The sequence below is a fragment of the Notamacropus eugenii genome, chromosome 1 (assembly GCF_028372415.1).
Source record: "Notamacropus eugenii isolate mMacEug1 chromosome 1, mMacEug1.pri_v2, whole genome shotgun sequence".
Classification (NCBI taxonomy): Eukaryota; Metazoa; Chordata; class Mammalia; order Diprotodontia; family Macropodidae; genus Notamacropus; species Notamacropus eugenii.
This window is the reverse complement of record NC_092872.1, coordinates 30034183-30055330: the sequence shown is the minus strand read 5'-3', so window position 1 is coordinate 30055330 and position 21148 is coordinate 30034183. Positions and strand designations below refer to the sequence as shown.

Below are 21148 nucleotides of genomic sequence, written 5' to 3'. Positions count from 1 at the left end.
CTGCGTAATGACTTAGAGTAACACATTAACATTATTTATGGTTTATTGCATTTTTATTTTGTTAAACATTTCCCAATTGTATTTTAAGCTTTACTTGGGAGTCTTGGGAGCTACAGCCTAACTCTGGATATCTCTGCTCCATGCAACACTGTCTCTCATTCCTAAAATGTGGTGCCTAAAACTGTTTTATCATATTCCATATGTAGTTGGGGGAGGATTATGACTTCCCTAGTGCTGCATCCTTTACCCCTTTTAATGTATTCCAAGATTTCATTTGCTTTTTGAGTTGCCCTGTAAAAGTGCTCATACTTCGTATTGAGATTTCAGTTTGCAAAAACAGAGATCTTTCTTTCTAGCTATCTTTATCCCGACTTGTACTTGTAGGGATGGTTTTTTTGAACCTCAGTAGTAGATTTTATATTTGTCCCTACTAAATAAAACCCTTTTTTTATAGTCCAGAATTCTAGAGACTATTGAGACCTTTTCAAACACAAATTTTGTTATATTGACCTTGTGTCATTAGCAAATTTGATAAGCATGGCACTATGGGTTTTTCCAAGATACTGATAACAATGTCAAATAGCATCCTGACAAGTATAGATCTCTAGGGCATGCCATTGGAGACCTTTACATTGGGAACATTAATGGCTACTGTTTGGATTTGGCCTTTCAATCACTTTAAGATTCACCTCATCCCACATGTCTCTATCTTTTCCAAAAGAATAGCATGAAAGATTGTCAAGTACTTTCCTAAAATTATAAAAAAAAAAGCTACAGAAGAGTATATTATAATTACAGAATTCAACTCATTTACAAGCCTCATAAACTGGTCTATAAAAGGAAATGAGGTGAGTCTGAGATGACTTGTTCTTGATGAAGCTAGGATGGATCTTTGAGACCACCCTAAAGATTTCTTTTCTAGATGTTCACTAACAGTATCCTGGATAACACAGTACTAGAATTTTACTAGCAATTAAGATCAAACTCACTGGCCTATACTTAGAAGACTTCATTCTCTTCTAAAAAAGGAAAGAAGAAAGAAAGAAAGAAAGAAAGAGAAAAAAGAAAGAGAAAAGGAAAGAAGAAAAGAAGGAAGAAAAAAAAGGAAGGAAAAAAAATTTACTCTTCTCCAATCTTTAAGGACATCTCCAGTTTTCCACACTCCTTCAAAGACCCTAGGAAATGGCTTAGCAATCATTGCTGCCAGCACTGATCTTATTATTTGGGCATATTTTTAGCTATTCCAGGAGATGTTAACTCTTGGGAAGCTAGGTGTTTTCTTACTATCTCCTTAATATGGATAGTAATAATAAAAGTGTTAGCAGTAATAGCTAGCATTTATGTGGTACGTTACACATGTAATCTCATTTGGTCCTCACATAAGACCTGTGAGGTAGGAGCTATTATTATCTTTTATTATTTTTATCTTCTTATTTTATCCTTTATTACTGTTATCTTATTATTTTACAGATGGAGAAACTGAGGGTAGAAGTGGTTAGGTGACTTGCTCAATGTCCTACGGAGGATTTGAACTCGTTTCCTGACTCCAAGTCCAGCCCTCTATCCACTGAACCACCTATCTGCCTTATTTTAACCAACCCATTTTTAATAATTTATTTAAGTGATAGGTCCTGAGCTAAGACTAGACGATTCAAAGGCATAAATGAAATAGTTCCTGCCTTTAGGGAATTCACATTTTATGAGTGGAAAAAATGTACATAAATAATCATATACAGAAAATGGACAAAATAAATAAGGATAAAGATTGTACCTGTGATTTCACTAATACAAGGAATCCCCTCTCCCAGGGCAGGAGGATAGTATCTTTGCAACTTTAGGTTTAAAAGAATAGTCAAAAGTGCTGAGAGGTCCAGTGATTTGTCCAAGGTCACAGAGAAGGTATGTATCAGTTCTTGGACTTGAACCAAGGACTTCTTGGCTCTAAGATCAGCTCTCCAACTTCTAGATCAGGGGTGGGGAACCTGCTGCCTTAAGGTCACAGGTGGCCTCTAGGTCCTTAAGTGTACCTGTTTGATTAAATTGAATTTGGTCTGAATTGGAATCGGTCAAAAGGCCACACTTCCCTTTGACCCAGTAATACTGCTTCTAGGACTGCATCCCCAAGAGATCATAAAAATGAGAAAGGGTCTCACATGTACAAAAATATTTATAGCAGCTCTCTTTGTGGTGACGAAAAACTGGAAATTAAGGGGATGCCCATTAATTGGGGAATGGCTGAATAAATTATGGTATATGAATGTAATGGAATACTATTGCGCCGTAAGAAATGATGAACAAGAAGACTTCAGAGAGGCCTGGGAAGACTAATGTGATCTGATGCTGAATGAAAGGAGCAGAACCAGGAGAACTTTGTGCACAACAACGACCACAGCGTGTGAGAGTTTTTTCTGGTAGACTTGGAACTTCATTGCAATGCAAGAACTTAAAATATTCCCAATGGTCTTGTAAGGCAAAATGCCTTTCATATCCAGGGAAAGAACTATGGAATTGGATCACAGAATGTAGGAGATCATTTTCTTTTGTGTTACATTTTGGCTTGTTATATGATTTCTCCCATTCATTTTAATTCTTATACACAACATAACTATGGTGAAAATGTATTTAATAGGAATGTCTGTGTGGAATCTATATAAAATTGTATGCTGTCTTGGGGAGAGAGGGGGGAGGCAGAGGGGAGGGAGGGAAAAATCCAAATTATATGGTAGTGATTGTAGAACACTGAAAATAAATAATAAAAAATAAAATGTCAAAAAAAGCCACACTTAAGGACCTAGAAGGTCGCATGTGGTCTTAAGGCCACAAGTTCCCCACCCTTGTGCTAGGCCATGTTGCCTGTATATGAAATAAATACAACACAATATTGGGCAGAAGGGTACAAAATAGCATCTTCACAAGTATGGGTTCCTAGGGCATGCCATTGAAGACCTTGATATTGGAGCATTACTGGTTATTGTTTGGATTTGGTGGGATCAGGAAAGGCTTCATCCAAAAGTTAGTGCTTTAGCTGAGTCCTGAAGGAAATATGGGATTCTTAGAGTCAGAGGTGAGCAGGGAGGACATTCCAGGTATGGGGGAGAGCCAGTAGAAAAGATATGGAGTTGGAAGATGGAGTGTTATTTGTGAGGTTCAACACGAAGTCTAATTTGTTCCATTATAAAGTGATGAAAGAAGAGTAATATATAATAAGGTTGTAAAGCAGACAGAAGTTAGGCTGGAAGGACTATAAATGCTAAACAAAGGAGTTTGAAATGTGATCCTGATGGTAATAGGGAGTCACCGGAGTTTACTGAAGAGGGAGTGACATGGTTATATATGTGTTTTAGGAAAATCAGTTTCGTACTTGAGTGGAGAATGGATGAAAGAGGGAAGGGAAAGGAGAAAAGGAAGGGAATGAGCATTTTCACCACACTTATCGTGTGCCAGGCATTACAAATATTATCTTATTTGATTCTACAAACAACCCTGTGAAGTAGGTGCTGTTATTATCCTCATTTTCCATTTGAGGAAACTGAGGAAAACAGAGGTTAAGTGGTTTGCCTAGGGTCACATAGCTGGTAAGTGTCTGCAGTCAAACTTAGGCTCATCTTCCTGATTTCAGTCCCCTATCTGCCCCCAAGAAGAGAGTTGAGTCATGGAGTGAGGGAGGGAGGACAACCTTTGGTCTATCCAGTTCAGAGACAGATCATTCTCCTTAACAGTAAAACAAACATACAAACAAAAAACCACATAAGACAAAAGCCCAGAAATAAAAAACAGAGGTCTTTCCTCTTCTTTGACCCTTCCTTTTTCTGTGTATAGCTATGTACATATATGTATATGTCCATATGTATAAATGCACATGTATTTATTTTTTGAGTTGTTTCATTCATGTTTGATTCTCCATGGGGTTTTCTTGGCAAAGATACTGAAGAGGTTTGTCATTTCCTTCTCCAGCTCATTCTACAGGTGAGGGATTGAGGCAAATAGGGTTAGATGACTTGCCCAGAGTAAAATAGCTAGTAAGCATCTAAGGCTGCATTTGAACTCAAGTCCTCCTGACTCCGGGACCAGCACTCAGTCTACTATTCTATTCACCTGGTTGCTATACAAAGGCATACACAGACACACACAGACACACACACTCTCACATGTATATGAATGTATGTATATGCATATATGTATACATATTATATATAGTTATATACATGTGTAATAAAAGGGAGATATAAATATATACACATCTGTGTGTGTATATGTAGGTATGTATACACACAAACACACATTTTTTGTGCCTTTAGATTCATTTGCTGGCTTTGTTTCATTCTGGGATTTAATACTCCTAACACTGCTGTTACAGGATGGGAGAATTCACTCTCCATTCAATGTTCGTGTTCTTATCTTTTTTTCCATGTTTTCTATAAAAGTCTAAATTGTTCAGTAAGTTCCCTTCATATCCACATGGGTCTCTTTAGTCAATTTCCCATATTCTTCCGTACTGGGATGTGTGTGTGTGTGTGTGTGTGTGTGTGTGAGTGTGTGTGTGTGTGTGCGTGTGTGTGTGTGTGTGTGTGTGTGTGTGTGTGTGTGTGTGTAGAATTACATTCTGAACAGCTTCCCAGACCTTGTGGCCTGTAGGATTTTAGCCATCTGAACCTTTTGAAATCTATAGTCAAACTGAATATGGAATAACCAGACTTCCTCTCCTAAACTTAATGTTAAGGTTCTATCTAGACCAGGTACTTTTTGTGTATATTAGTCTGCACTCAAGCCATATACTAATGCTTTCAACTGTTAAAGAAGAACGCAAGTAAAAACAGAATTGTTGATTTCTTGGTATATGTTTAGGCTGTCTAACTATTTACAAGACATTTCTGGCACACTTGTTCTCTCAACATCTAAGGTGCATGCCAGACTACTCCTGGCTTTCCTATTCTTCTCTATAGAAGATGGATTAGTCATTCCCTCCCAAGGGTCCCATTATTTTCACCCTAGAAACTAGTTTCTTCATGTTGATGAGAATCAGATCTTGAGTGGAATTTTCCTTTATTGGTTACCCAACCTTTGGAAGGATGAAATTATCATTAAAGCAAGTGAAGAATTAGCTAGTCTGCTTTTGGCAAAGAGAAGGCTCCAGCAGATGTCCCCCAACACTATTGTATCTTGCCTTTGTGCCAGCCTTATGATCTGTTTCCCAAACATCTCATCAATTTCCTCTTTCTGTCCAGGTGGTCTGTAATATAATTCCAATGGCAATATTGTCTATGTTTCCACCTCTGTTGATTTTCATCCAAATGCTCTCTACCACACTTCCTTTCTCTGGTTTCTGGGTTTCTTAATATGATTGTATCTTCTTAATATTTAATTCTTCTCTACTCCCCATTTATCTATTCCATTCCCTTTATGTCAAAACTGTTCTATAGGTATATTGAGATTATAAGTCTGATACTATCAGGTCCTAGTGATATCTTTGAGACCTCATTTTGTTAGAAATTCTAATTCCCTTTTTGTTGATTTTTAATTAAATTTTTATTGATACTGTTTCTTTGTACATTGCCAAAACTCCTCCCCTGTACTTCTTCCCTTCCCTCCCCAGAAAGCTATCCCATATAGCAAATAAATTTTTAAAGGAGAAATTAGAAGAGGAAGAAGGGAAAAAAATTTAACAAAATCAGTCCAATGGAAAAAAAAATCTTACATTATATGCTTTATTTGGCATCTCTATACTTGTCAACCTCCACTTCTTCAAAGGAGAGGGGAGACTTGTAGTCTTCAGAGCCAAGCTTGCACTTTGTAATTTTGTAACATTTATTTTCAATTGCATTGTGGTTTTGTTTTTCTGCTTAGACTTTTGGCGTCAATGCATTACTGTTTTCTTGGCTCAGCCTTCTTCACATCGCATTGGTTCATTTACATGCTTCTTGAGTCATCATGTTCATTATTTCATACAACACTGGATTATTTTATTAAACTTGTGTACTATCATTATTTTAGCCACACCCTAACAACACCCACAAGAAACATTTATTAAACATCTACTATGTGCTAGGCACTGTGATAAACACTGGGGATACAAAGAAAGGTCAGAATCAATACTTTTCTCAAGGAACTCACCACCTTGTAGAGAGATAGAATAAGCAAGCAACTGTGTACAAAGAAGATATGTACAGGACAAATTGGAGATAATCTTAGAGGGAAAGCACGAGGACAAGTTAGCTACTGTTAGCATTAAGTCTTCTTAAAGAAGAAGACTGAGATGTGAAGGCAGCCAGGGGAGTCATGGGGCAGAGGTCAGGAGAGAGAGCAATCTGGGCATGAGGGACAGCTAGTAAAAATGCCCAGAGTGGAGAGATGGAGTGCATTGTTCACAGAATAGCAGAGAAGCCAGAAGCCAGTATGAGAGGATGTGGGGAGGAGTGAGAGATCAGAAGACTGGAAAGGTATGAGGAATGTGGAGCCTTTCTTTCTTTCTTTCTTTCTTTCTTTCTTTCTTTCTTTCTTTCTTTCTTTCTTTCTTTCTTTCTTTCTTTCTTTCCTTCCTTCCTTCCTTCCTTCTTTCTTTCTTTCTTTCCTTCTTTCCTTCTTTCCTTCTTTCTTTTTCTTTCTTTCTTTCTCTTTCTTTCTTTCTTTCTTTCTTTCTTTCTTTCTTTCTTTCTTTCCTTTCTTTCTTTCTTTCTTTCTTTCTTTCTTTCTTTCTTTCTTTCTTTCTTTCTTTCTTTCTTTCTTTCTTTCTTTCTTTCTTTCTTTCTTTCTTTCTTTCTTCCTCCCTTCCTGCCTTCCTTTCTTCTTTTCTTGTTTCCTTCCTTCCTTCCTTCCTTCCTTCCTCCTTCCTCCCTCCCTCCCTCCTTCCTTCCTTCCTTCCTTCCTTCCTTCCTTCCTTCCTTCCTTCCTTCCTTCCTTCCATCCTTTTCTGCTCCTCTTGCTCAGTTCCCTAGGAATGTATGCCTAGTTGTAGAATCTCTGTGTCAGAGGTTTTACCATTGTATTTGAATATTTCCAAATTGCTTTCTAAAGTAGTTGATCTATCAGTAAACCAACAATGCATTATTAGTATGCATATCTTTCTACAACCTCTCCAAAACGGAGTAATTCCATTTTTTGTCATCTATGCCAATTTGCTGGTTGTGAGGTGAAACATCAGGATTGTTTGGATTTACATTTATCATATTATCAGTGATTTTCTTAATAGTTTGTAATTCTTCTTTTGAGAACTATTTGTTCATATTCTTTGTCCACTTATCTCTTGAGATTCCCTTGATTTTTAGCCATACTTTGTGCTCTGATATTTGATGACATAGGTTTTATTACTGTCTCCACTCTTTAATATTATCTGCTACGGAGATGATTCCCAGATATTTATAACTATCCCTAATCTCTCTCATAATCCTGAGTTCAACTTCTTCCTGGATGTCCTTATTTGGACATCCCATAGGCATCTCAAGTTTCACATATTCAAAACAGAATTCATGCTCTTACCTTCTAAACCTTCCTCTTCTCCAGGTTTCCCTATTTTAAAAGCATGTTGCTATATAGTTACCCATGTTCAAAATCTTTGAGTCTTCCTTGACTCTTCCTTCTCTTTCATTCCTTACTGGCTGTTATTTACCAAGTCTTTTCAGTTCTGTGTCTGACATCAACTCTCATCTGGTCCAGCCCCTTTTCTCTGTTCACAAGGTGACCATCTTAAACTAGCCTGTTAGCACCTTTCACCTGCAAAAAACACACTTAATTGATTTCCCTCTTTTCAATCTCTCCCTTCTCTAATCCATCATGTAAAATAATCTTCCTAAAGCAGATTTATTTCAACCTTCTGCTCTAATATCTCTATTGTCTCTAGGATAAAAAAAAAAATTCCCCTGGCTTTTAAAACTTTTCTTACTTTAATTCCAGTTTGCCTTGACAGTCTTATTTTACATTCTTCCCCTTCACATATCCAACATTGTACATTCTGGTCTGTTTGATGATTTCTCCATACTCAACATTTGGTCTCTGCCCCTGTACCTTTGCATAGTCTGTGATTCTTGCTTGAAAGGTATTGTCCTTTCACTTTGTCTTTTTAGAACCCTTGTTTTTTAAAGCCCAAGCTCAGGCGTTATTAAGTCTTTTCTGATTTCCTTATTAATGCCCTCTACTTCAAATTATGTTGTGTTTTTCTAAGCATTGTATTCTCATCTTTCTCTCTATCAAAACCCTAGCAAACTGCATGTTACTTGAGGTAGGGAATGTTTGCTTTTGGCTTTGTTTTTCTGGTACCTCTTGCAGAGTAGTTACTTAATAAATATTTCCTGATATTGCTTCAGAAAATACTTTGTGATAAGGAGACAATTCTGGTTACACCTGTGAATTCATGGATCTTTATAAATAACTTCTCACTGGTTGGGAATCTCTGAACTATATATGTCTTTCAAAGAAATCACAATGGATGTTCCATCTAGGCCATATGACGTTGAGGCCGTCTTCCATATATGAGCTTAATGAGCAGGAGCATTTATTAGACATCATGGTAAAATAGTTTTCATTTTATGAGGTAAATGTTGAAACAGAATGCATGCGGTGCTCCTTGCTTGTTTCATTCCTCAGTGCTGACTTCATTAAATATAACACCACATGTCTGTGGTCAGTCATTTTAGCACAATGCTAATGAAGCCAAGGTCATGGATCTAGTCCCCATGTGGGTCAGTTAACTTGGCTCTATTTCCCTGCTTGTCCCAGGCATTTTGAAAATATGTGTCTTTGGTCACCAAGCGAGTATGGATATGTCTGATGGCATCCTGGTAGAGAAAAGAGAACATTAGGTTTGGTCAGAAGATTCAAGTTAGCTCTGACTTTGTTATGTGAACTTGAGCAAATCTCTTAGTCTGTCTGAGCTACAGATTCCTCATCAATAAAATTAGGATCATAATCCCTTCCCTGACTGTAGAGCCAGCTGTGTTATGAAGGCCAGAGGAATAAATATATGTTAAAGTGGCATATAACTATGAAGTTCTATACAAATGCCAATATCCATAAATCAACTGACAAGAATTTATTAAATACTATGTGTTATGCAGTGTAGCATGCCCTGGGGAAAGAAAATAAAAATTAAACTACCTGTCCTTAGGGAGCTTACACTCTGTGAGGGGAAACAACCTAGGAATATATAATTAAATACAAAATTAATGAAAGGACATTTATTTACTTAAATGCTTGTTCCATACCAAGAACTTGGTGCACTGAGTCTGGGGATAAAAATACAATGAAGTCCTTCCTTAAAATGGCTAACTTGAAGGCTTAGTCTTCTGAAAGTGAGTAACTTAGTTGCTTATTTCTCTAGCCTCTGGAGGCTCATGCCTTCTCTCTATAACCAAGCAGTCTTTGTTGTCCCAGATTTCCCAAGAGGCCATTTGTATCAAGTGATCCCTCTTACTACTATGATGAATGCTCAATGAACATGCTTTTATAATAATAATTTGTGTATGTATCTTTTAGAGACAGCTAAGTAGCATAATGGGGAGCTAGACTTGGAGTTAGAAAGATCTGAATTAAGCCTCAGACATTTTACTAGGAGTGGGACCCTGGGCAAATCACTTAATGGCTATCTACCTCAGTTTATAGGAATAATAATAGCACCTACCTCCCAGGGGTGTTGCCAGGATCAAATGAGATAATATTCATAAAATGCCAGATATGTAGTAGCTGCTTATTAAGTGCTTGATTCCATCTTTCCTTCCTTATGACTGCAAATTCCTTGACAGTAAAATTTGTATCCTCACACCTTAGCAAACAGGGCAATGGATAGAGTGCCAGCACTGGAGTCAGGAAGACCTGAGTTCAAATGTGACTTTAGACAATTAACTAGCTGTGTGACCCTAGGGAAGTCACTTAAGCCTGTTTTCGTCTTTCTTTCTCATTTGTAAAATGAGCTGAAGGAAACCAGTCCAGTATATTCACCAAGAAAACCCCAAATGGGGTCATGAAGAGTTAGACGTGAGTGAAACAACTCAACAACAACACCTTAGCAATTATAGTGCCTTGCACTTGGTAGAAAGTCAATAGAAGTATGATCAGTGATTCAATCTATCATGAGTAATGGTCACATTTGCTTAATCTGTCAAAAATTGTCACATTTCAAGCAGATCTACCTAACACCAGAATTGACAGTCCATGCTCATCATTTCTATACTTGCTCAAATGGTGAAGTCCATTCCTATGAGTTTTTAGTCAGAGTTTACATAAGACTTTGCATGCAGAGTAGATGCTTAATACCTGTTTGTTAACTTTAATGAACATCACAGTCAATAATTTGTGGTTCTGTGGTATCTCAAGTACCTTACACTGTGCCTTAAGCATCGGTGTGCATGGAAGAGTGAGGTTTGGTTAGGGCAGGCAAGAGAGAGGTAGGAGGGGATGGGGAACCTGGGCCTCTGATTTTATTTGATCTAGAGACCCTGTGAAAAAACTCTCTCTGCTAATGAAGATCAGCAACTATTGTACAATTTATAGTCCTGGGGAGTTGCTTGGGACACTAAGAGGTTAAGTGATTTTCATAGGCTCACACTGCTTCTGCTAGAATGGCAGTTCCTTTTGGTGAGGACTTCTTTCATTTGTTTTGTTTAAATTATTATTATTATATCATATATTATGTTATTTATTTATATCCCCAGCACCTGAACAGCACTGGGGATAGATACATAATAGATGCTCACTGGGTGATATGTAAGAAACAAAACTTGAACTCAATTGTTTCCCACTCTGAGCCTGTTCTCCTATCCACTGCACCATGCTACCTGTCATGCCAAGGGTTTTGAATACAATATGGACTTCAGAGATGCATATGGGATTAAATTAGGATCAGACAGCACACTGTCGTCTGTCACAGTTACCACATCATCCACCCAACATCTTTTTGATAGACAAATTTTCTCCAATACATTTACCATCCCTGAACATTTTCATAATTACTGATTTTCCATGCAGTCCCCTGAGAAGAGTTTACACATTATTCTTTTCAAGAACACCTGGATGACTGAAGTCTTGTTTTTTCATACTTTCTTAGATTAGCTCATAGATAATTGCAGACAGCCCTATGGAATCTGACATTTCTGTCCTGATTTTCTTTACCTTTATGTAAGAAAGACAGCCTAAAGTCCTAAAAAACCACTAGAGTCCTTCCCCTAAACCTTGCCATGGCTTGAGGGTATCCTGACTTCACAAAAGTTATGTCCAAGGAGTGTGTACACTGGTTATTGTCACCAAATTGAAAATACTTTGAGTATGGATGCTTTGATTGAGATTTGTGGGTGATATAACACTGATTGCAACAAGTCCCAGTGCATTGTACAGCCTCCTAAATGAAATCCACAGTCACTCAGAAGAATGTGACCCATCTATCCATATGAGAGAAAAAACAAAATAAGGGGATGAAGAATGCTCATTGTCCAGAGTTTGAATACTGTTGGTCCGACAATCCATACACTGTTCTGTCAGTGCAGATATCTTGAACAGATATAGCAAATGAACAATGAATTGGTTGAAAAATGAAATGGAAAAGTAGAGTGTGCTGGATTGCTTTTGGGAAACTGCAGAACATTTAATGACACCAGGCTTCTTTCTAAAACAAAGGCTCATCTTTTTAATATCAGTATTCGGGTGATACTGTATGGTTACAGGTTATGGAGCACTCATCTCTAAAGAATTAAAATAGCAGTTGACTCAAAGGACACTGGAGCAATACAGTGAGTAGATCATAACAGTTGTGTAAAAGAAGCAACATAAAGGATATTATCACAGAAGCATATATTTGAAAAAGGAGGTAGACTATATTTTACTGGTACCCATATGATATAATATATGATATATGGTACCCATATCTGGAGAATGGCCATCAAATATGTTGTATGAATCTGCTATGGAGGACATGGACATGAATAGTATAGGATGAGAAAATGTGGCTAGGTTTTGATCCAGTCTTTTGGAGGAAGTACTCCTATTAATTAGATTTCAGATATATCAAAGTATGGACTTCAGTGGTAGATTATGTGCCTCCCTTGAAGAGACCAGCCAAACTTATTTCAGAGAGACTCATTACCAGTTGACCTCATGGTGAAGAACTTTTTGGCCATAGCAATTCTGGAAGACTGTATACTAAGACACAGAGGGGATGTGGTTTGTGTTGGCAGGGCTACATGAGAGTGTCACAGATGCTTGAAGTACTGAAGCCTAACCAACAGCATTATTATTATAATACCAAATCCGTGGCAGGAGATTATTTATCACTCTTGTGTAAAGTGTGTTGTTTGAGTGGAGATTTCCTGCTTGGCTTTTTCTCTGGGCATCTTGCAATGGTTTTAAAAAATAAAAAACAAAAAAGACCAAAGCCCACCAAGGAAGAAATCCATGTAGTGTTGCTAGGACTGAGTGGAAGCTTTCCAGTGTTGTGTCCAAAGTAAATTTATCTGTTGGCCTTTCAGATAATGTGGAACAGAAACAAATGCAGACAAAAATGGGATGAGTTTCCACTGATAGGAAAGTGGACTCTTTTTTTTTTTTTTTTTTTTAAGAAGGAGAAATATCCTCCCCCGTGTCATGTGAAGAAGCCTCTTTTTCCATGGTGTTGAATAAATGAGCCCTTGGCTATTGAGGGGCTATGCGTTCCCGAGTTTAAGGTTCACCATTTATTGGCATCCAGCAGAGAAATGGAGCACTTTTATTTGGAAATACATTTGCAAAGGATTCAAGGGAACTCTGGCAGAATTAATTGTGCTCCCTAGAAAAGGGAGATTTTCACCTTTGTAGTACTCAGTAACTGCCTGGCATCATTCCAACTGTAATTTAGACTAACAGTGAACTGGAGATTAAAAAAAAATAGTGTTCGGTGATTATTTTTGAAAACTGTTAACATTTATTTTTCCCTTTTTGGGGTTTTAAAACTGAAATTTGCATCTGTTTTTCTTATTTGCAACACTTCAGAGCATACTCTCCCTTCCACCCTTTGCCTAACATAAAATAAAATAAAATAAAATTGTTTCTTTGGCACACAGAGTTTCCTAAGTAGCTATTAGTGACCTTTAAGCTATTTGGAGATTTAGTTTATTTGGGTTTACTCCAGAAACCTTTAGTAATCCCATTACAGTCTTTCACCGGGTCTGTGAAGATTCTCTTGCAGTTTTATGTAAAGGTGGGAGATGATGTTCTCCTCCTGTTCCTCTTCCTTTCCTTCCCAATGTGCAAAATAGTCCTTCATGAGACTGCTCCCTTTGGATACTGGCCCGACCTTATAGGTAGCAGCAGATCCAATCTCCTTGTAGACAGTACTCCAAAAGAGTGCCTTCTTTAATTTACAACAGAAACGTCTCAAAGCCTTCAAGTACATCCAAATTCATATCCTTTAAGTTATACATAAACTATGAGGCTTAAGGGACTGACATAAGGAATTCAGCAAGAAGTCAGAGCTTAGAATAAAAATAACATTTCTTCATAAAGAAGACAAGAAGGTAGGAAAATCCAACTAAAATATTAATCGTTTTAATTCTGCCACTTCCTCACTTCTCTTATGTATTTGTATAGCTTTGCTTCTCAAACAGCTCAATTTGCCACAGATCTTGGAGATAAGGAAAAACAGACACATTGGAAAGGGGATTCTCTTCTTGTATCTCACTCACATATGTTTGACATTAACCTTTGAACAAGGAAAGTTGGTATCTTTGGGTTTCTTTCAGATGACAGGTACTACTCATTTATTTCCTTTTTAAAATGGAAGCCTCTCAAGATTGGGGTAATACTTTAAAAAATCGTACTTTCCACTCACATGTGAGCTTTATGGTCCTAAAGCACCCTTTGCCATATAATTTGGTACTATACTAAAGGTAGATATTGGTGAGCCCTATTTTACAAACTAAGCATCCAAAAAGTAAAGTGACTCACCCAAAGTCATAAAGCATTGGAGTATAAGGAGCATGTTCACTTCTTCTGAGGTGGAGCCACAACTCAGGAGGAGGTGGTTTACTTCTGAACAGCCATCCTCATGACTGTGAGATTATCTAGGCCTATGAAATGTTGGTTTGCCTATCTCATTCACCAGATGTTTGTGGAATTTCTCAGTTGTACCTAGCACTGTGCTTTGGGTCTGTCCCATAAAATCATTGTGGTGTCTGAGTGTGAAGAATCCCAGAATGTTAGACCTATCAGGGACCTAAGAACATAGAATATAGAATGTTAGAGTTGAAAGAGACCTTAGAGACCATCTAATTCAGCCTCATTTGAAAGCCAAGAAAATCAAAGAACTTAATCATCCCCCACTTTGTCTCTAAAATGGAGATAATAACTATACCACTTACTTCCTAAGCTTTTTTGAGTTTCAAGTGAAATAATTTGTAAAATTGGTAAAAAAAATTGTAAAAATATGCAATAATTTGTAAAATTTGTAAAAAAAAATTTGCAAACTTTATAGACCTATATCTATTTCAGTTATACCAAATGAATTTATGGTGTATTGAATCAGCCTTGCTCACTTGGGTTTCTGTGGTTGGACTGCTATTTATTTAATTTGGTAACTAATATGCTATGAAATACCTGTAATCCCATTATTAGTAGTATTCTCTCACAGTGCTAGAGATTATAACCCATCCCTGCCTTCTTATCCCATGTGAATATTGAATGTGTTCTCCCATAAATCCTCCACTCAACATATTGAGGACCTTCCTTTAGATTGTTTGACATTGTGTATCAATGGAACATGTTAATAAATTAATTAAATTTAATTTAATAAATTATTAAACAAATAAATTAAATTAAAAATAAATGAATGAATGACTAAAACATTTATTTAGTGCTTACTATATACAAAGTATTATACTATGACCAGCCTACCTCCTTTTCTTGTTGTAAATCTTTCTGATGATATCCTTTATGCCACTTTTCTATCCAGTTCTTTGTTGGTAATCCTTTGTAGGTCAATCACATACCTACCAAATTGTAGTTCCTTCAAAGGACTGTAATCAGATTATCATCATCAAAATCATTATCACTATTACTACTACTACTACTACTACTACTACTACTACTATTATTGCTGCTACTACTACTACTACTGAATAATACTGGTCCTACCTAACATTTCTATAGCACTCTAAGATTGTAAATGCTATAAACATATTACCCCGATTGAATTGCACAATAACCCCTAGAGGAAGACAATACATGTAAAAGTATTACTATATACGTTTTACCTATGGAGGAAGATGGGGTTTGGAGTGGCTACTTATCCAAAGTCACACAGCTAATAAGTGGTGGAGGATTTCAAAGGCAAGGATTTCAAACATGAGATTTTAGGTTCTAAGAACAGTGCTTTTCTCACTACGTAACACTGCAAAATCCAATAAATTTGCTTGTATAGACAGAGTCTTAGTGACAGTGATTATGTATATTTATAGAAACAATGTACCAAGACCATTTTCCATTTTGGAAGGGATCAAGAGGACAGCCAACATTGAAAACAAACTAATTTAATTAAATTTTTCATGCTATGTAAACCAAAAATGAATTTCCTATCTAAAATGCTTTTTATTTTTCCCACTTTTCGTATCAGCCATCCCCTGCTAATTCTTCAAGGTCTAGATTAAATACTTTTCTCCCATGGAACCTTTTATGATTACTCCAAGACATTAATGAAATAGGAAATCATTGTGATATAATACATTGGACTCAAGAGTCAGATGACCTTGATTTCACAGCTTTGTTCCTCCACTAAATAAGCTATGTGCAGCCAGGATACTCACTTAAACTTGGTAGAACACAGTTTCCTCATCTGTAAAATAAGGGAGTTAGAACAGATTTTCTCTAAGGGTCTCTCAGTCATAAGAGTGATTCTGATGTAGATCACTCTTCTGAACTACTCCCACACTTATCATCTACCAAATACTCATCTATTCTCCTTGTGTCGTTTATGGCTTTACTTTCCGTCCACACTAGTTTTGAGCTGTCTTCCTGACTGCTCCCCTCCCCCTGCAGCCTTCCTTCCACTCACTCTTCATTTCAGTCTTTTTGAATTCTTTTCTTCTGGCAAGACTAAGCTCAGGTACCAACCACTTCCTCCATAAAAACTTTCTGGATCATTGTCAGCTGAAAGTGAGCTCCTTCTTCTCAATCTTTCTCTTATTGTATTTTGTATGAATTCTTCCTTTGCCCCATCACACTCTACCAGGAACCTTATTTCTTTGTGTATGTTTCACATTCTCTTAGCATTTTTTAAGCTTCTTGAGGCTGGAGACTGTCATTTTTCACTTTTGCTTCCCTAGGACCTCACCTAATAGTAGGTGCTTGTTATAGTTGAATGCTGTTTCATGGGTGCTATTCTCACTTCTCCACCTGGCTCTCACCTTCCTCACCTGTTAGGTCCTTTTTAGCAGGAAGCCTCTGTATTAACCAGATTAATAATCAGCCAGCACTTACTGAATGCTATTGTAAATGCCAAGCACTATGCTAGGTGTTAGGGACCCAGAAACAAAAATCAAGGAGCTTTATTACATAATTTTCTGTAGATTGATTGATTCCTTTAAGTACATCTTTTCTTTTGCAAAATGTGGCTTCAATTAAAAGGAACAAGTTGAAATAGCCGAAGAAAAAGCAATTCTCTCAATTTTAATTTAACTCTAAACTGATATGGATTATGCAATAAAATCAAATCTCATTTCCTCTGTAATTTCCATCATTATCATTTTCATTAGTATCACTATTATAAAATAATACTTGGTAGATTTGATTCCTCTATTTTGTGCCTAGGGAGACGTTAGTATTCATGGAATTCTGACCCTGGAAAATGCTTTCACTTATGCAGTCTCATCACCTTCCCAATCTGGAAGATCCCTCTGTACCTGCAGCCCCCTCCTCTGCTAAGTCAGTTACTCTTAGAACCTTCATTTTAAGAAAGAGTTCAGGTCCGCCATGTTCAACCCTTTATTTCTCTCAGGGCAGCACTCCTGATTCCTTGTACGTTTTTGTCCATTGTTATCCTGCTTCAGTATCTACCCTGTACCTTTCTATTCCCAGGCACATTTTTGAGTTTTGTTTTATGTGTAGTTTTCCCTTTTAGAATATAAACTCCTTGAGGGCAGGGATTTTCTTTTTGTTTTTATTTATATTGCTAATGTTTATCACGGTGCCTGGATTATAGTGAGCGCTTTATAAATGTAACCAGTGTGTAACCATGGAATCTTAAAACCAGAAATTAGCTGATAGTAACCATTCTTGAACAGGAGTTTCCTGTACAATATCTCCCCAGACTTAGGTGAGCCTAATTTTTAAAAGTTGCCTAGTGATATGATTCTGGGGGCTCAGAAATTTACCCAAGTATGAACCCAAAGGATGAAAGAATTGATTTCATTGCATAATCCATTTCAGTTTAGAGCTAAATTGCAATTAAGAGAATTGCTTTTCTTTTTCTATTCCAATGTGTTCCTTTTAATTGAAGTCATATTTTGCCAAAGAAAAGGTGTACTTAAAAGAATCAAGTTCTAAGAAGAACTACTAGATTTAGAGTTAAAAGACCTGAGTCTGAATTCTTTACTTGAACAAGAACCCCTTCTTTAATAAACACCAACTAGTAGACCTTTAGTGATAGGGAACTCACTACCTAGTATAATCTCAAAATAAGAAGGGACCACAAAGTAGGAGTGTGGCAAGCAATAGAGCTATGTAGAATGCCACCTTGCTCTGGTTCCCAGGAGGACCTTTCCATTAGAGCTTCTGTTTTTATACAGAGATTCATAAGTCTTAGAATTGTCAGGAACCTTAGAAATCACCATTTTCCAAAAGAGTAAGCTTGGACCTAGACACTTGACATAACTTACTTGTCCCAAATGATATACACGGTATGTAAAAGAACCAGAACTTGAACGTAGACTTTTGATTATGAATTCAGTATTCTTTCCATTGTACCATAATTCCGAAAGGTAAATTTCTAGGGAAAAGAAAAGTTCTGTAAATAGAATTTTTGTGACTTGAATCCTTTTTTGAACTCAGTAGAGGGTGCTCCATTAGGTAGTATTCTGATGAAAGCCTTTGTAGAGTAAATAGTCATCTATTTTAGTTTTTTTTGTAAATTCAGATTTTTATTTATCTATTTTGACTAAAGTAACGTGTATCTGTGAAATGAGACTAACATAAAAAATTATACTCTTGTCTGTTAAACTAGACTAGAAGTCAGTAAGTTACAACCCACAGGCCAAATCTGGTTTGTAGCCTATTTTTGTACAGCCTAAGAACAAAGAATGATATTCCCATTTCTTAGTTTATGAACTGCTCCATTAGATTATAATGTCCTGTTTTTGTGTGTAGACAATGCTTAGCAAGGCGGGTGGTTCATAGTAGGTACTTAGTAAATATTTGTTGATTGACTGATTGGCAACTCATGGGCCATACAAAAATGGACTATGGACCAGATTTGACCCATGGGCTGTAGTTTGTAGACCCCTGAATTAGGCTATTCTTCAACCTCCTCTATGATTATTAGCACTCTCACTCTCTTGAAATTACTTTGTCTTTGCCTGTTTATATTTTCTTACTCTCCAGTAGAACCTAAGGGCCTTGAGGACAGGGGCATTTTTATTTTTGTATCCCTAGATCCTAGCATAGTTCCTGGAGCAAAGTAGATGCTTAATCAATTCTTACTGAATCAAAGTCTTAAACACTTTTGGAAAGTAAAGAAACAATAAGGTAATTATACAACTGAGCCCATGGATTTTCCTGATAGCAATGGCCATTCATGGAGTTCCTAAGCCCAGAGCTTTTCACTACAATCCAGAGAATCTGGATGCCTGAAAGATTAAGAAGGGGTCAGCAAGGAACAGGCACTATAAGGTCTAGTGTCCACTTTGGAGCCTGCTCAAGAAAATGCTCCCTTCTCAAATCTTTTTCCTGAAATGTTCCTGAGGATTTAGGTTAGATGTCTCTTTTCCCCTGGTGTACAGTTATTACAATTGTATCTGACTCTTGTGATACCATTTGGGGTTTTTCTTCATAAAGGTACTGAAGTGGTTTGCTATTTCCTTCTCTAGCTCATTTTACAGATGAGGAAACTGAGCCAAATAGGATTAAGTGACTTGTCCAGGGTCACAAAGCTGGTAAGTATCTGAAACTGGATTTGAACTCACCAAGTGTCTTCCTGAATCCAGGTCTGCATTCTATCTACTTTGACATCTATGTGCCCCTACTAAAGCTCCAAACTATGCTAATACTTTTGGAACTTACTATACAAATAACAGAAAAGAAAACTGTATGGGAAATTGAATGTGTTACATATTCTTAAGCCTATATAAATTTAACATGGTAGTAATAAAAATACACTTGTATGTGTCCCTTCTAAGTTCCCACCTGCTCTCCTCTGTGTATTTATTTTACTGATTTTCTTTTCTTACTTGCATTGTGATCACAACCCATTATTTCCAGAATCCTTTGTATTGCACTGTTGCCCTGACTTTGATGCTTGTTAGCTCTACCAGTCCAGTAGGTTAGAGTTCTCAGAAGGTCTAGAGATGGCAGAATTAATATGAAGCCCTTGTGGTTTGTAGGTATATTGCAAACATATAAAGCATTGGGAGACAATCACATCCACCTCTACTGACACCAGGCTCCAGAATACTCAACTCTAGGGAGTGCAGCAAGTGACCACCTGGCAACATGTAAGATGATGATTCAGAACTGAATGACCAACTAATCTTTGGGGCTGAAGGGTTTTATGGAGGCTTCTTGGTTTGGGCTGCATCTTCCCCATTGTGACAAGTTTCTTTCCCTTTCCAATCTTCTCCAGGGCTTCGGTTCACTCATTTTCTTTCTGCTTTATCAGTACTTTCTGTCAGGGGAGTTATTTCTTAAGAATCATTCTAGACAGATTTGTTGTCAGTACAGGACTCTGGCCTGCCAGATTTAGTTGGTAGTCAGTAAATAAAGTTTTATTACATGCCTATTATGTGCCAGATTAGAGATACAAAGAAAGGCAAAAAAAAAATCACTGCTGTTATGGAGTTCATAGTCTCAAAAGGGGAGACAACATACAAACAGCTATTTACAAACAATATACAAGGTATAAATACAATAAATTGAAGATAGTCAATGAAGGGAAGACTAATATTAAGGAGGATAGAGAAAGGTGTATCTATATACAAGGTGTTTAAAAGTATTAGTGCAACTTGAAATTGATGTAATTTACAATTGTTAACTCATCTGATTTTCACAACAACCCTGGGAGGTGGGTGTTATTATGATCCCCATTTTATAATTGGGGAAACTGAAGCAAATGAAGGTTAAATGACTTGCCTGGACTTAGGCCTTCCGGACTTCAAGCCTAGAACTCTATCCACTCAAGGCCACCATGTGTGTGCATACATACATATATGTGATATAATCTGTGGACACACATGTATGTATGCATGTTAATAGGCTTCTATGTAAAATATACATAAGTATACATATGATTGTATATTAACAGTTCTATCACTTTATTTATCTCCATGTAACTGTATGTCATGCATCTTATCTATCCATCTATCTATGCTTATCAACATATAGTTATCCATGACAATAGCTATGGGACCTTGGACAAATTACTTCAGTTGACTAAAATTCAATTTCCTCATCTATAAAATGGGGCTAATAATCATTTTACCTAACCCTACACGGTTGTTGTGAGGAGAATTTTTTTTTCCATTTGGCTTGTTATTTTGCTGCTTTTTGGTATGCTTTATGGTACACTTTCATTTCTCTTATCCTTATTTTATGATCAGAGTAAAAAGTATAATGTAATTCTTTATTCTGTATATATCATTTAGACTGCAGTGCTCCTCTAACAGGGAACATTGTTTGATCCAGGGGAAAATTTAAAGAATGGAAAGAATTTTGTATAGTCGAACTTTTGTCTCCTTCAGAGACCTTTTTTAGTTCACTTTAAAGCAATTTTACTGAATCACAGAAATTTAGGCAAACATAAGGGTTCTTTTCTTTCATCTCCATAATTGAGTTATTCAGATGCGAGTGTGCCTTAATGGAGATGGTATCTTTATGACTGTATGATAGTCTGGACCTGTGATTTCATTAGTGTGTGGAATTCACAGCTTGGAAACTCTTTCTACCAATTCATATAACGAATTCCTCTGTAAAGGAGATGCTTGAGAGAAAAGGT

At 36.9% G+C, this 21148-nt stretch overlaps 1 long non-coding RNA gene across 1 annotated transcript; it reads right to left on the bottom strand.

Moving 5' to 3' along the window:
• Window positions 1–8463: 8463 nt before the first annotated feature.
• Window positions 8464–14138, bottom strand: LOC140496517 (uncharacterized). Its single transcript, XR_011964285.1, has 2 exons — window positions 13900–14138; window positions 8464–8768 (listed from the first exon to the last, which is right to left on the bottom strand). It is a non-coding gene; the product is annotated as an uncharacterized lncRNA (long non-coding RNA).
• Between the last annotated feature and the right edge of the window lie 7010 nt (window positions 14139–21148).